Genomic DNA, 15,023 nt, shown 5'->3' with positions numbered 1-15,023 from the left:
TTTTTTTTTTTTGTAGAGAAAAGGATTCACTGTGTTGCCCATGTTGATATCAAACCTCTGGGTTTAAGCGACCCACCTTCCTGGGTTTCACAAAGTACTGGGATTACAGACATGAGCCATTGCACCCAGCCATTGAATTGTACACTTTAAATTGATAAATATGTGATTTGTATGTGTACAAATTTTTTACACACAAAAGTATCTTGAACCGTGACATCTAAGAAATGGTAATTCAGCTGTATAATTACTTTATCTCCAGTTCTGTGTCAAGGGGACTGCAGACCAAGAAGTCTCCATTTCTCACTGTACTTGACACTTCACAAACCTCTTACATGACTTAGGTGTCTAGAACACACAAGTTCAACTCTTACTGGGGATTAAAACACTTGTAATTTTAAAAAACACAGTAACACACACTTGTAAGCATGAGGCCATCTACCTTTTTTTCATCCATTTGCCATCCAGAAACTGTGATTGTTCATATAATGTATTTACTTTGACATTGCTATGGTTGGAATGTGTCCTTTCCAAAATTCGGGTGTTGCCAATGTGACAGATTATGAGGAGGGGCCTCTAAGAGGTGATATTGCCTTCTTCGTGAATGGGATGAAGGTCTTTATAAAAGAGGCTTCAAGCAGCATTCAGCAGGCTTGCTTTTCTGCTACATGAAGATACAGAACTGGTCACTTTTGCCATTCCATTTCCACCATGTGAGGATGCAGCAAGAAGGCTTTCCCTAGATATCAGCATCTTGATCTTTAACTTGCCAGCCTCCAGAACTGTGAGAAAACAATTTCTGTTCTTGGTAAATTATCCAGTCTCAGGTATCTTGTTATAACAGCAAGGCTGGGTAAGCCAGATGTGTTGGAGTTTTATTTTAAATTCTTGATGATTTCTCCTTAGTTAGAAGCAACAGATGCATAGAGAAATAAGCATTGCATTTAACTAGACTGTCTATGAAATGAACTTCAGTTTTGCTTCCCCTACAGTTGAGTTGTTACTTTAGGTAGAGGAGTTGTGGAAAGGTGCTGGTAAAATATAGACACTGGATCAATATAAAGTGAATTGAGAACTGGATGAACTCACTTCATATGAAGTGAGTATTGAATAAACTTGTCTAGAGAGGTCATGAGGTGACTGTTCTAGACCTTTGTCTTCCATTTTCCTTGATCTCAGTAGACTATCTAGTATTAAATTTGAACTTTTTTATACATATTGCACTAAAGATGGATTGTGGAATTTTTTGACAGGATAGATCAATGCATAAAAGATGTACCCAAAGATACATTTTGGACAGATATTGCACCACTGCAAAACAATTACAAGTGTATTGTGATTGTTATGAAAATCTTTGTAAAAATTTGGTTTTGAACAATAAACTTGAAAACCTACAAAAGTTGAGGTTTGATGTCATTCTTTCACATGCCAGTGGTCTCAGTGGTGAGCTGCTGACTGAGCTACTGAAGCATCCTTTTTTTTCACAGTTTCTGCTTGTTTCATGACTACATACTGGAGAAGTATAGTGGAGGACTTCAATTACCTCCTTCCTACATGCGTGTTGTTCTGTCATAATTTTTATAATCAAATAACATAAATGGAGAACTGCGTGTGTGTGTGTGTGTGTGTGTGTGTGTGTGTGTGTTTTGACATTTGGTTTCAAACAATCTATAAGAAATGAGATCAGTTTTAAAACGTGCCATCAGAACCTGGTGTGGTGGCCCACGCCTGTGGTCTCAGAACTTTAGGAGGCTGAGGTGGGTGGATCTTTTCAGGTCAAGAGTTTGAGACCAGCCTGGCCAGCAACCTTGTCTCAACTAAAAATGCAAAATTGGCTGGGCGTGGTGGCACATGCCTGTAGTTCCAGCTACTCGGGAGGGCTGCCTCCTCTTGAACCTGGGGGGCAGAGGTTGCAGTGGGCCAGGATTGCGCCACTACACTCCAGCCTGGGCAACAGAGAAAGACTCCATCTCGGAAAAAAAAAAAAGTAAAAATATGCCATCAAGTTAGAAGTTTTAAATTCATGGTACAAGCATTGCCATAGATGTCCCTGAAAGAAACACACAGATGACTTCTTTTTTGAGACAAGATCTGTGTTGCACAGGCTGGAGTGTGGTGGCGTGAGCATAGCTCACTGCAACCTTGACCTCCCAGCCAGTCGCAAGAGATCCACCTGCTTCAGAATTTCAAGTGGTTGGGACTACAGGCGTGTGCCACCATGACCAGCTTTTTTTTTTTTTTTTTTTTTTTAACTTTTGTAGAGAGTAGGGGGAATCTAACTTTGTTGCCAGGTTGGTCTCGAACTCCTGGGCTCAACCGATTTGCCCACCTTGGTGCCCAAAGTGCTGGGGTTACAGGTGTGAGCTTTTTTTCTTTTTTTTAAGAGACAGTCTTACTTCATTCTGTCACACAGGCTGGAATGACTTTCTAAAACTGCAGAAAGCAGAACATATTCCTTGCTGTTTATAATACTGTGGTCATACCAAAGGGAAAGAGTATTCCTCCTTAAATAAAATTACAAATAAAAAATTTATGTTTTACTCTTACTCGTAAAAGGTATTGTAGAATACAAAACGTTTTTCACACTGGTTTTGTCTTTGGCTTTTATAATCCACACTTCACAAGAAAAAATGCATTTAACTTTTAAGAGTAACTTAGTCAAAAAGTATAACCTTGCTTTGCCTTGCATAACCTCTAACTATTGCACATGATGTTTTGTTCTTCCCCTTTGTCCAGTATTTTCCACATGGTCAACAGTTTAAATATTTAAGCTCGCACTGAGAAACCTTGCCACATTTCAGAAGTTTTGTTTTGCTTTTGGTGGAGAGCACCTGATCTAGACTTTATAGCCAATGTATTTACTCTAAATTACACTTTTATAGATACAAGGTAAAGTGTAGCTGGGTGAAGGCACTCAGGAGCCATAAAATGTGGTCAACTACAATAAATGAAAATATAAGCCAAACAAAGTATTCACACTTTCATTTTTCTAATAAGGAATTTAAGATACATAGTAAAAGTTTAATGCTTGGAAGAGACACAAATTCACGGTGATAAAAATATTAATTAGAAGACACATAACATGCCTGAAGTATATCGACACTTGACTCCACAAACAAGGCATAACCATGAAAACAACACTCCCTTTATTTTGGGCTCCCAAAATCAAAAGTAAGATTAGAACTAATATATTTAATCTATCACAGATATTTAGTATACTCCATGAACTAACATTTTCTTTAAAAAAAAAAAACACTAATATTGTACAATGTTTCTATAGCTGTTGAAAATTTTAGCCTCAATTTGAAACATGACCTGCATGACAGGCTATAAATTGTCAATAGTTCTGTTTCTTTGGAAAAGTACAGTTGTGACATTTAATCATTTTAGCAGATAGCTAAAAGGGAAAAATAAGGAAAAATATACACTGGACCTGCAGTTAAGTTTTTGACAATGCCAAGGATCAAAGACAGACAAAACAACAGTTGTTGAAGATGAAAAGGTATTGCATTGGTCTTAATAGAGATGTTGCCATCTCTGGGTAAGGATGCTGACTGAGTCTGTTCTGTTTCTTCACCTCTATGTGTTCTCTCTTCTGTGACAGACCTCCAAGAAACAAGATCCATGTAGTCAGCCACACAAGGTCCATTTGACCTTTCTCATTCTTCTCTAGTCTCTTGCCTGTGACTTTTGACAAAAATGCTCAGTTCACAATAGTAGCTGCCTGCTTCTGATGGGTAGGAGGTATATAATCAAAATACTCCCACCAAAGCACTCTATGGTCTAGACTTGATACTTAAAATTTAATTTTCAGCATTCCTCAACAAGGATAGCTTGAGGTAATAGGAGATATTTTGGTAAGTGAAAATGATTCCTGCTTGGAACACAGCTTACTGAACTCAAGATTTCATTTCTTTGAGTATTAGACAGTTCTCAATAAATTGATGTATACTGAGAAATGATTCTAAAGAAGTTAGTGATATCCTGTTTAGGAATAGATTTAGAAAACTGAAGTTACTTTCCAGCTCTACAATTCTGTATTAGGAACAATAGGGAAATGATAAAGTGCCTCTATATTGCAATCTAGTGAGTCTCTGGGGGATGACTGTCTACCTGCATAGTAGTTGAGGAGCAAGACAAGCTTCCAAACACACGAAAATCAACTTGAAATAACATCAAATTCAGCCTGGGCAATATATTGAGACCCCATATCTACAAAAAATTAGCCAGGACTGTGGCACACGCCAGTAGTCCCAACTACTTGGGAGGTTGAGGCAGGAGGATAGCTTGAGCCTGAGAGGCCAAGGCTGCAGCAAGGTGCAATCATGCCACTGCACTCCAATCTGAGCAACAGAGAGAGACCCTGTCTCAACAAAATCAAACAAAAACATCGAATGCATTCCATATTCAGGTTCTGTAACAGTGACATGTCTACTGAATTACTTTTATTTCTTTTAGGAATGTCTATATCTATGGATTGTCACTATTAAAAAAAGAACTGTGAGCTTGACAAAGGGAATAAAATCATACTTTGTTTAAAAAAAAGGAAATGGGATTAGTTTTACAGTGAAGAACTATGTAAGTTTTTAAATGGTATTATGAAGTCCTACCTTTCCTTATGCCTTTTAAGGTAAGTTTATATAAATATAAAATCAAAAAACTGTGTGTTTTATAGGTGAAACGATAAAATTCAAAGATAAAATGATCAATAATCTTACGAATATGGTGGAAAAGCTGCACCAAAAGTTACAGGATCAGCTAGAAACCTGTGGCCATCACTTATACAGGACACTGTAGGAAGTCATACAACTATGAATTATTGAATTGCAAATGTATTCAGGCAATTAGATATACATTTTACCATACATTCATTTTTATCTTATAAAAACCCAGCAGACATCTTCCTAATATCTTGATAAACAAATACATAGATTGATGAGGCACACATATATTTCTAGCACAGTTGTGTAGCATTGAGGAAATTGCCTTTTCTTGTATAGATCAGTTTCCTTATTTAAAATGAAAATATTTATTTCATATTACTTAAAGGACTCTTCACAGGTGAGAAATACATTATCTTTTTCTCCAGATGCAAAAAAATCCTATACTTTGAGGTTTTTAGTATTTATACATTTCTTTATTAAGTCCTCACAAGTCTGTTTTAAAGACATAAAATCCTGTTAAAGTTTGGACATACATGTAATTAGTCTTTACTTTTTAAAATCTATTTTTCTCCATTTAAAAACTCAGCCAAAACTAAGAGTGAGCACAAATCTTCATTTCCATAATTTCTGAAAAAATTCCAACGGATATTTGCAAATATTTCTATAAACAATATTCTTCAGTTATTAACATAACTAAAAGCAGTACATTCACTTGAGACACTTGAGCAGACATTCTCTCAAAAACATCACATTCACTTGAAAAGTCAATGTTCAGGAACCAGTTTGCTAAATAGTAGAAACTAAATAGTAGAAAATAAAATCCTGGGAAACCTGTTTCCATGGATATGTTAAGATTACTTGATTCTGGAGCTAAAATAGTTGTTTACATTTATGTCTTTAGATAGAAAACAAATACATATTCAATTTTATAGTGGGTTATTTTAATGACTAGGTGATGTTAGAGACATAGTCTCCTGTCACCTTGCCTTTCATATATATGTGTGTGTATTTGTGTGTATACATATACTATATAACATAAATTATTCACACAAATTATATTATGTCCAAATTAGTATAACTGTTTCATTAATGCACAGACACTGTGTAAAGCATTGCCTGTATTATTCCAACTTATTTTGGAAAATTACACAGTCTATTCACATGACAATTATCTCATTATCCTGTCTTTTACTCAATCAGGGAGACCCACTACATTGTCTAAGACAATGGGGAAACAGAAATATGGCTAATTAGAACCTCATAGTATTTAGTATTTTCTCTCCCAAACTCATCAAGCTTTGATTTTGTTAAAGGACGCTACTGAAAACCTGCTAACCCTCTGTGTAAAATTACTATCATTATCATTATAGAATAAAGTGAGATGCCTGTGAAACATTAAGAATAGGGTCACTGAAACCAAGGAATTCATTACTCAACACAGAAGACAGTATAAATCATTTCCTCAAAAACTCTTTATAAAGTGACTAAAATTCACCAGAGGTAAGTGCTGGATTTGCAGAGAAAGAAATTTAGGGACATTTTCTACTCCCATAGACTTTAAAATCTATTTGGAATTGTAGAATAAAAAGCATGTCATAAAATGTGTATAAAACGTTTTAAAAAGAAAGGACCACAATGCTTGGAGAACATTCAGTAGGGATAATAGTAGGTATACCAGCAACACTGATAATAAAAGTGAGACCTGAATGATTTGCAGAAATAGGTCAAGTGAGAGGAAGATACAAAATGAAAGCAGGTAGAAGAGTAATGATAGTTCAGTTCCGAAACTCCAAGTTTAGTTTAGCAGGAAGAGGTTGAATAAAGAGGCAGATTTCCTTAGAGAGATAATTTGGAATCAGATAACAGAAATAAATTTGAAATATCTAACAAAGACATTGGGGAGTCAGAGGAATAAAAATTGAGCTGGGGAAAGATATGATCAGACTTCATTACAAAAAAAAAAAAAAAGCCTTAAGATACAGTGTCTGGTTTTAATTGAAGAGGGCCAAGACTATGCACAGAAGCATTTAGGAGATTGGTGTAAGAGTTCAGGCAACAGTTGATAAAATTATCAGAGAATATTCTCATCCGAGATGACTATGACTACTCTAATAATAGTACAAATCTTACATTGCATAGTGTGGGAAAAGCAGTTAATAGAGACAAAACTCTTAAAATATATTTGTTACCTAGTTAGTGATTTGAATTAATGTTGACTGTTAACGTCATTGCTATTTCTTGTTGTTGTTACTAACACTATTAATTTCCTAATATGTGTCAGACACTTCAGATACCATTTCATTCAATAAGGACTGTTATTCCAATAGATTAAGATTATATTCTCAGGTAAATCCGAGAGAAAAGAAATCCTATGTACTTGTTTAAAAGTAAATATACACATTTTGGCAATGCGATGAACAGAATGAAATGCTAAAATTTTAATACAAGAGTTGAGGCACTTTAGCGTTATTCTAGCTTAAAATGTACACCATTTTTCAACAGTATAAATGTGTGGCCCCAGCAATATTTGCATCCAAATCCAATGTTTATTGGCTTTCACCCCATGACTAAAATCATTCTTTATTTGAGATCACAGAGTTGTATAACTAAAAGTAAAAAAGAATGATGTTTTATCTTATCAGAGCTGGTGTTTTCTGCCTTATGCCATGCCTATAAAACAGCTCAGTAAAGCATCATTGTAAAATTTGCTTCTCAACATCATAGCTGCCTGACAGAAAAAGACAGAGAAAATGTACACTGAGTATATTATAAACATCAAGTAATTTAACCACTTGTATCTGAAAACCATCCTGAAAACTGACTATAAGGAAGAATCAAGAACAGGTGCAGTGGCTCATGCTTAATTCCAGCAATTTGGGCAACCAAGGTGGGAGGATCCGTTGAGCCCAGGAGTTCCAGACCAAACTGGGCTACATAGTGATATCTCATCTCTAAAAACAAGCAAAAAGAAAATTAGCAGGACATACAGGTACATATCTGTGGTCTTAGCTACTCAGAAGGCTGATTTAGGAGGACTGATTTGAGCCCAGGAGTTTGAGGTTTCAGTGAGCTATGATTGCACTCCAGCCTGAGTGATAATGTGAGACCCTATCTCAGATAGTAGAGGAGGAGGAGGAGGAGGAAGAAGATGAAGAAGCAGAAGAAGAAGGAGGAGGAGGAGGAAGAAGATGAAGAAGCAGAAGAAGAAGGAGGAGGAGGAGGAGGAGAAGGAGAGGAGGAGGAGGAGGAGGAGGAGAAGGAGGAGGAGGAGAAGGAGAAGGAGGAGTAGGAGAAGGAGAAGAGAACAGAACAGAAGAAAAGAAGAGGGAGAGAAAGAAGAGAAGGAGGAGAAGAAGAAGAAAGGAGGAGGAGGATGAGGAGGAGGAGGAGTCAAGTAGAAGGAAGCCAGGTAGGGAGAGAGGTTCAGATACCCCATAAATTATAGTAATAACTAACTTTCTAATATGTACAATACAGCTTTGATCTAAATATTGTTTTGAATATTTATGAGGTATTCTTTAGTTTTATATCCTACATAGCCTTCCTGTAATCACCTTTACTAATTTTTTTGCTGCAAACCTGAAGTTACATTTAATGCTTATATAGCAAATATATGTTAAAATGTGTTCATTATACTCTATGAAGACTGTTTGGTAACTCCAAAATCAGTACTCCATTTTGGTATTAGGCATATACCAAATGGCTTAGCTATAGATGACCATAATGATCACTGCTGTCAACATTTTCTAGTTTGTCACCGAAAAGTTAACAGTAAGTTGAACAAACTTTAGCATCATCACAATTTTGGAAAATTTTCAACTGCCCTATCATTTATGAACTATCAATCAGTCTTTCCTATATTTAAAGAATTTGCAATGCTAGCAAATATGATAATATTCTGAATATATGTGAAAATGTCACTTGAATTTTTTATGGAAGAAATGCTTAGTAATTTGTAATTAGAAACAAGTTATATGTAATTTCTAAGCAGAATTCATTTAGTTCTCATACATAAATGATTGCATAGATTTGATTTTTTGTAAATCATCAGCTGTTAGACTCTAACTTATGGGAACAAGTGAATATAAGTAAATTCTCTCCAATTTAATTGATTTTAAAATAAAAAGCTTAATATTAAATTTGGCAGATGAAAGTGAATATGGTAAATACATTAATTAAAAAGGTGTAGACCATTAGTAATTATTCTGCTTTACGTTAGAATTATGACTGCTTAACAATTACTTAAATGCTTGAATTTATCACTTATTATCTTATTTGTCTAAGTCACTAAGTGTGAAACATCACGATTGCGTTTAACCTAATTTACTGTAAAAATAAATAAAAAATAGGTTGGTGCAAAAGTAATTGAGGTTTTTGACATTACTTTTTAAAAAACTGCAATTACTTTTACACCAACCAAATATTTTATTTATTTATTTATTTATTTATATTTACTTCAGTCTTCTGTAGCTCTGTTACTTAACCTATCCTGTCCTCATATCCTTACCAGCTTTATGGAAGGCATTTATCTCTTTATCATTTTAGAAATCTTACAAATATGCTGTAATTTGAATTTGACTCATATGACAAGGTATTTTTTTTTTTTAACTTTCACTTTAAGTTCAGAGGTACAAGTGATGGTTTGTTCCACAGGTAAACTTGTGTCATGGGGGTTTGTTGTACAGATTATTTCATCACCCAGGTATTAAGCCTAGTACCCACTAGTTATTTTTCCTGATCCTCTCCCTCCTCACAACTTCCACCCTCTGAAAAGCCCCAGTGTGTGTTGTGGCCCTCTATGTGTCCCTGTGCTATCATCGTTAGAGTCCCTTATATGTATGGTTCTACAGAAATTTGGTGACAGGAAATCAGATACGTTAGTACCAATACTCAGCTGTATAAGTGGGTATCAGCCAAACAGGATGAAAATGGTTCAACGGAAAACTGTTTTACCATTTATTATTTAAAAACTCAAAATCTAACTTCGTTACATTAATATTCCAGTCCTGGGGAAAAATACGATAAACTACAACAGTTAGCATTTTATCATACACAGTCTGGCCAGGCTTGAGGAGCCCTTCAGCCCACCGCTACACAGTGGGAGCACCTCTCTGGGCTGGTGGAGGCCAGAACTGGCTCCCTCTGCTTGCACGGAGGTGTGGAGGGAGAAGCGCGGGTGGGAACCTGGGCTGGGCAGGGCACTTGTGGGTCAGCGCGAGTTCTTGGTGGCTGCCGGCTTGGCGGGCCCCGCGCTCAGAGCTGCTGGTGCCGCTGACCCTGGGCAGTGAGGGGCTTAGCACCGGGGCCAGCAGCTGTGGAGGGTGCACCAGCTGCCCCAGCACTGCTGGCCCACCCACGCCGCACTCCAATTGTCACTCTTCAGCCGCCTTCCCACAGGGTAGGGTTCAGGACCTGCAGCCTGCCATGCCCGAGCCCCTCCCCACGGAGCACCACCCCCTATACTTCATGGCGGCGGTCCCATCCATGGCCCAAGGGCTGAGGAGTGTGGGTGCACCACAGGTACTGGAAGGCAGCTCTGCCCCGCGACCTCCTGGGGGGATCCACTAGGCGAAGTCAGCTGGGCTCCTGAGTGGGGTGGGAATTTGGAGAACTTTTATGTCTAGCCGGAGGATTGTAAATACACCAATCAGCCCTCTTTGTCTAGCTCAGGGTTCATGGATGCACCAATCAGCACTCTGTATCTAGCTAATCTGGTGGGAACTTTTGGAATTTTTATGTCTAGCTGGAGGATTGTAAATGCACCAATGAGCACTTTGTGTTTAGCTCAAGGTTTGTAAATGCACCAATCAGTGCTCTGTGTCTAGCTCAAGGTTTATAAATGCACCAATCAGTGCTCTGTGTCTAGCTAATCTAGTGGGGACTTGGAGAACTTTTGTGTCTAGCTGAAGGATTGTAAATGCATCAATCAGCACTCTGTGTCTAGCTCAAGGTTTGTAAATGCACCAATCAGTCCTCTGTGTCTAGCTAATCTAGTGGGGACTAGGAGAACTTTTGTGTTTAGCTAAAGGATTGTAAATGCAACAATCAGCCCCTCTGTGTCTAGCTCAAGGTTTGTAAACACAACAATCAGCACTCTGTCAAAATGGACCAATCAGCTCTGTGTAAAATGGACCAATCAGCTCTCTGTAAAATGGACCAGTCAGTGCTCTGTAAAATGGACCAATCAGCAGGATGTGGGTGGGGTCAGATAAGGAAATAAAAGCAGCCTGGAGTCAGCATTGGCAATCTGTTCAGGTCGGCCTTCCACGCTGTGGAAGGTTTTTCTTTCGCTCTTTGAAATAAATCTTGCTGCTGCTCAGTGTTTGGGTCTGCACCGCCTTTATGAGCTGTAACACTCACTGCGAAGGTCTGCACCTTCACGCCTGAGGCCAGCGAGACCACTAACCCACCCGGAAGGATGAACAACTCCGGACAGGAGGAACGAACAACTCCAGACGCGCCGCCTGAAAAGCTGTAACACTCACAGTGGAGTTCTGCAGTTTCACTCCTGAAGCCAGCGAGACCATAAACTCTGGACATACCATCTTTAAGAACTGGTAACACTCACCGCGAGGGTCCGCAGCTTCATTCTTGAAGTCAGTGAGACCAAGAACCCACAAATTCTGGACACAATATTATTTACAGCCAGAAACAAACTACCTTTATTTCTAGTGTTGTTACATTGCACAGATATTTTTTCAATAATATTCTGGTTTGTTTGTTTCCTACTTTGAATGTTACACCTACCCTTTCTCCTAATATATAAATATTTCAAATACAACTAAAAAATAGCAGCCTTTATTATCAGTGACTGTATTTTCTATGGGAATAAATTCCCAGTCTTTATCATGAGGTGTTAATAGCATTTTGTGATGAAGTATGGCCTGTCCTTCCTCTATTCAAGCACCACCACCGCCCCCACCGCCCCACTCCCTGCTGCCCTGGACAACATCCCCTATCACACTCAGTGACTTTACTATTTCTCTAGAAGAACATGTTCCAGCATGCATCCTGCTTTTGGGGGGCTGGAGTGGGGGATATGCAGTTTTGTTTATCCACAGTGTGCTCTATTTGTCCACTTGACAATCTTCTATTCATTTTTCAAGCCGCAAGTCGCATACCACTTGTGGAGCCTTCACTTAAAGCCCCAGAGGTGCTTCTTCCTCTGAGATCTAAAGCAATTTTAATGCAGTTTTACTGTAATAGTAATTTGTTATCTAGAGAACACTGCCCGTTTCATTGCCTCATATTGTGCATTGCTCATTTTATTTCTAAGACTTATAATGAATAATTATTCAAATATTCATCAAATCCTTGGTCCTCCAAAAACCAAAGTTTTCGTAACTCATGGTGGAGCCAATGGCACCTATGAGAGGATCTACCATGGGATCCCTATGTGGAGGGGGCTTCCTTTGTTTGCAGATCAACCTGATAATATTGTTTACATGAAGGCTAGGGGAGAAGCTATTAGACTGGACACAAAAACAATGTCAACTACAGATTTGCTGAGTGCATTAAAAGCAGTCATTAATGATCCTTCATGAATGTACAGGGTTTTTTTAAACTACATAGCATGGATTGATGAGTTCTTACATGAAGACCAAGGGAGCAACAGTGACTCTGAACATGAACACAATGCTGAGTACATGTATGTATTTTCTAATGCTTGAAGACAATAGTCAATAAACCATTGTGAGTATCACAGTCTGTTTTATGTGTGTGTATGTGTGGTTTTAGTGAAAACATTTGTCAGAGGTTTTAGGATAGTGCATCAGTTTTGAAATAGCTGAAAAGAGAAATAAGAGAAATTGCTGATGATGGTAACAGAAGGATTATGAGGAAAATTGAGAACAAACCTGAAGCTGGGAACCATGAATGTCATGACAGTACTGACTAATTTATGCAGGTCTTTCAGCATTAGAGCTCATCAAATGTTCATTTTAAATAAATTTTATTTTGTATGTTGAAGATATACAAAGTGATGTTATGGGATACAAATACATAGTAAAAATTTTACCATAGTGAAGCAAATAAACATACAGCATCTCAAATTAGTTACACATTTTCCCTTATTTTTAAAACTCTTTAATTCATTTTCGTTAAATCAGCATGACATAATCAAACTCTGATTCCCATTATATTTAATGCCTTCCAAAGTTTTTATGCTAACATTTTGTACCTATCACTGATAAATTGTAAACTACCAGAGCTTTCAAATTTGACTTTTTAAAATTATTATAAAAAGAAGATACTAGTATAAATGTAGCTATATTCTTTGTTTTTATAGCTGTGGTTGCTTTTTTTGAAAAAAAAATCAAAAAATAATTGACTTGAAAGAAATAAGTTGCTAAAATGTCTCAAAACAGAAATATGAGGCTTCTTCTATATAGCACTTTTTGGTTTCGACATGGTAAGCCAAATACACGTATTCTTATTCTTTGTCTATTAGTCAATAATTATTTCAACAGCAGAAACAAATGGAAGTACAATGCCTCAAAATATTGAGCACCACTTAGATTCTACAAACCACAATAGAAGAAAAAGAGTAATGATAGCAAGTATTTACTGAGAACCCCTTTATAGTGAGAATAATTCTACCAAGTATTCTAAGATTCAAACTAAATCCAACCAGTTTTATGCTTTTAAACATTAATCCACGGACATAATGTCAATACTAATTCATGGTCAGTACTGACTTCTTATTAGCTTTGCCTGGCAGTGTACCTGAACCTTGTCATAGATTTGTCTCCTACCTCTAGGCTTTGATACTGTTTTGAACCATGTATACAACATCCATTAATAATTTTTAAAGCAGATAATTAAACTTCTGTACTCTCAAATGATATATATATATATACATGTATATATATATGTACATATATATATATAAATTTCCTTTTGGCTTTAACTTCTTCCACTCTCTAGGCTGGAAATACTTGTTGTCTCTTAAGTTCTCTCTTCACATCTTGAAATCGTATGCATCCAACAAATTCTAGTCCATAAATCAAAATCTCTATAACCACCTTGAAATAAAATATTTTAGTTTTCATCCATGTTTATGTGGCACTCATTTTAAACTTCTGCAAAAAAATTTTCACGTATTTATCTTTTCTAGTTGATTCTATAAGTTGGCGTCTGTTTGATTTTCCTTTAGCTGTAAAGAGAATGTTACATGGCTGTTGATCATTCATTACGTTCAGCCTATGAAGCCCTGCGAAGTCTTCTGGATTGAGTTTGTCACACACCAAAAAGCAACCAAGTACCTGTGCCAACTGCCCACAACTTCACATGGTTCCAGTACTACTGTCTGCATGTGCTGGCCTTCCTTGGCAATTGTTATTCTATTTGTCATAAAATGTTGCTTTTTTGGTTATCAAAAGTTTGTTAAGTTCATAAAGAAGGAAAAGAGACTGTAGCACTCTTTGAGATCTAAGGCTGGTAGGCATAACACCGGAGATCATTCAGTTTAATTCCACATCTATGCATTAAGTTGTGGCAAGATTCTCCTCTACATTTCATAAGACCTGTAATTCCTGATTTATCTAAAAATTTTAATATTGATTAAACATTAAGTAGTGTGTAATTATAATTTTAGAAAACCTCAAATAATTCAATTTTTATGCTTACAAGTGTATATTTTTAAAGTAAAAAAAACAAGATTCACTGGAATTTCAATCTGTTGATTTGAAATCAGAAAGACTAAGCATTTTACTGTGCATTTTAACAACATCTTCTGTATAAACAAAATACAATCAAATAGAATATGTGTGTTTCTGCTAAGAAAATCAAAGCAAGGTCCTTGTTAAAGATTGCAAGACAGATGTTGTTCTGACTACTGAAGTAGGGGATAGAGACTATGGTATAAACTGAGCTCAACGCCAACTGAAACAAAGGTACCGAGGTTTCTAAAGAGAAAACTGATATGAATAAAAAGGAAATATGAGGAAATGAAAATAAGGAAAACAAGGGGCTAGTAGGACTATATGAAAATGGAATATTACATAAAAAGGAAATGGAAATAATTGATAAATGTTCAGGTACATCAGCTAGACAGCAGTTCGGCAGGTTCATGCTATTTTCAGCAAAGACTCAGCATGGAGGCTGGGGTCACTTTTCAGGACAAATCCATCACCTAGTGCACATATAAGCTGAGATAAACTTGGCCAAGGCTCTTAGCATGGTGTTTAGGCAAGTCTTTTGTGTTACATCGAAGTTTAAATTCACATTCTTTATGAAATACACAATACTTCCTCATGAAAATTTTCTTCGTTTCAAAAATGCTAGATGGTCATAATTGGCTTCCTATCTAAAACTATGCAACCTGGTAAACTATTTGTTTAGACAGTCTAAAGATGTTTTGCT

This window comes from Gorilla gorilla, chromosome 3 (assembly GCF_029281585.2).
Source record: "Gorilla gorilla gorilla isolate KB3781 chromosome 3, NHGRI_mGorGor1-v2.1_pri, whole genome shotgun sequence".
NCBI lineage: Eukaryota > Metazoa > Chordata > Mammalia > Primates > Hominidae > Gorilla > Gorilla gorilla.
The sequence above is the reverse complement of the archived record's forward strand: the minus strand, read 5'-3'. Positions refer to the sequence as shown.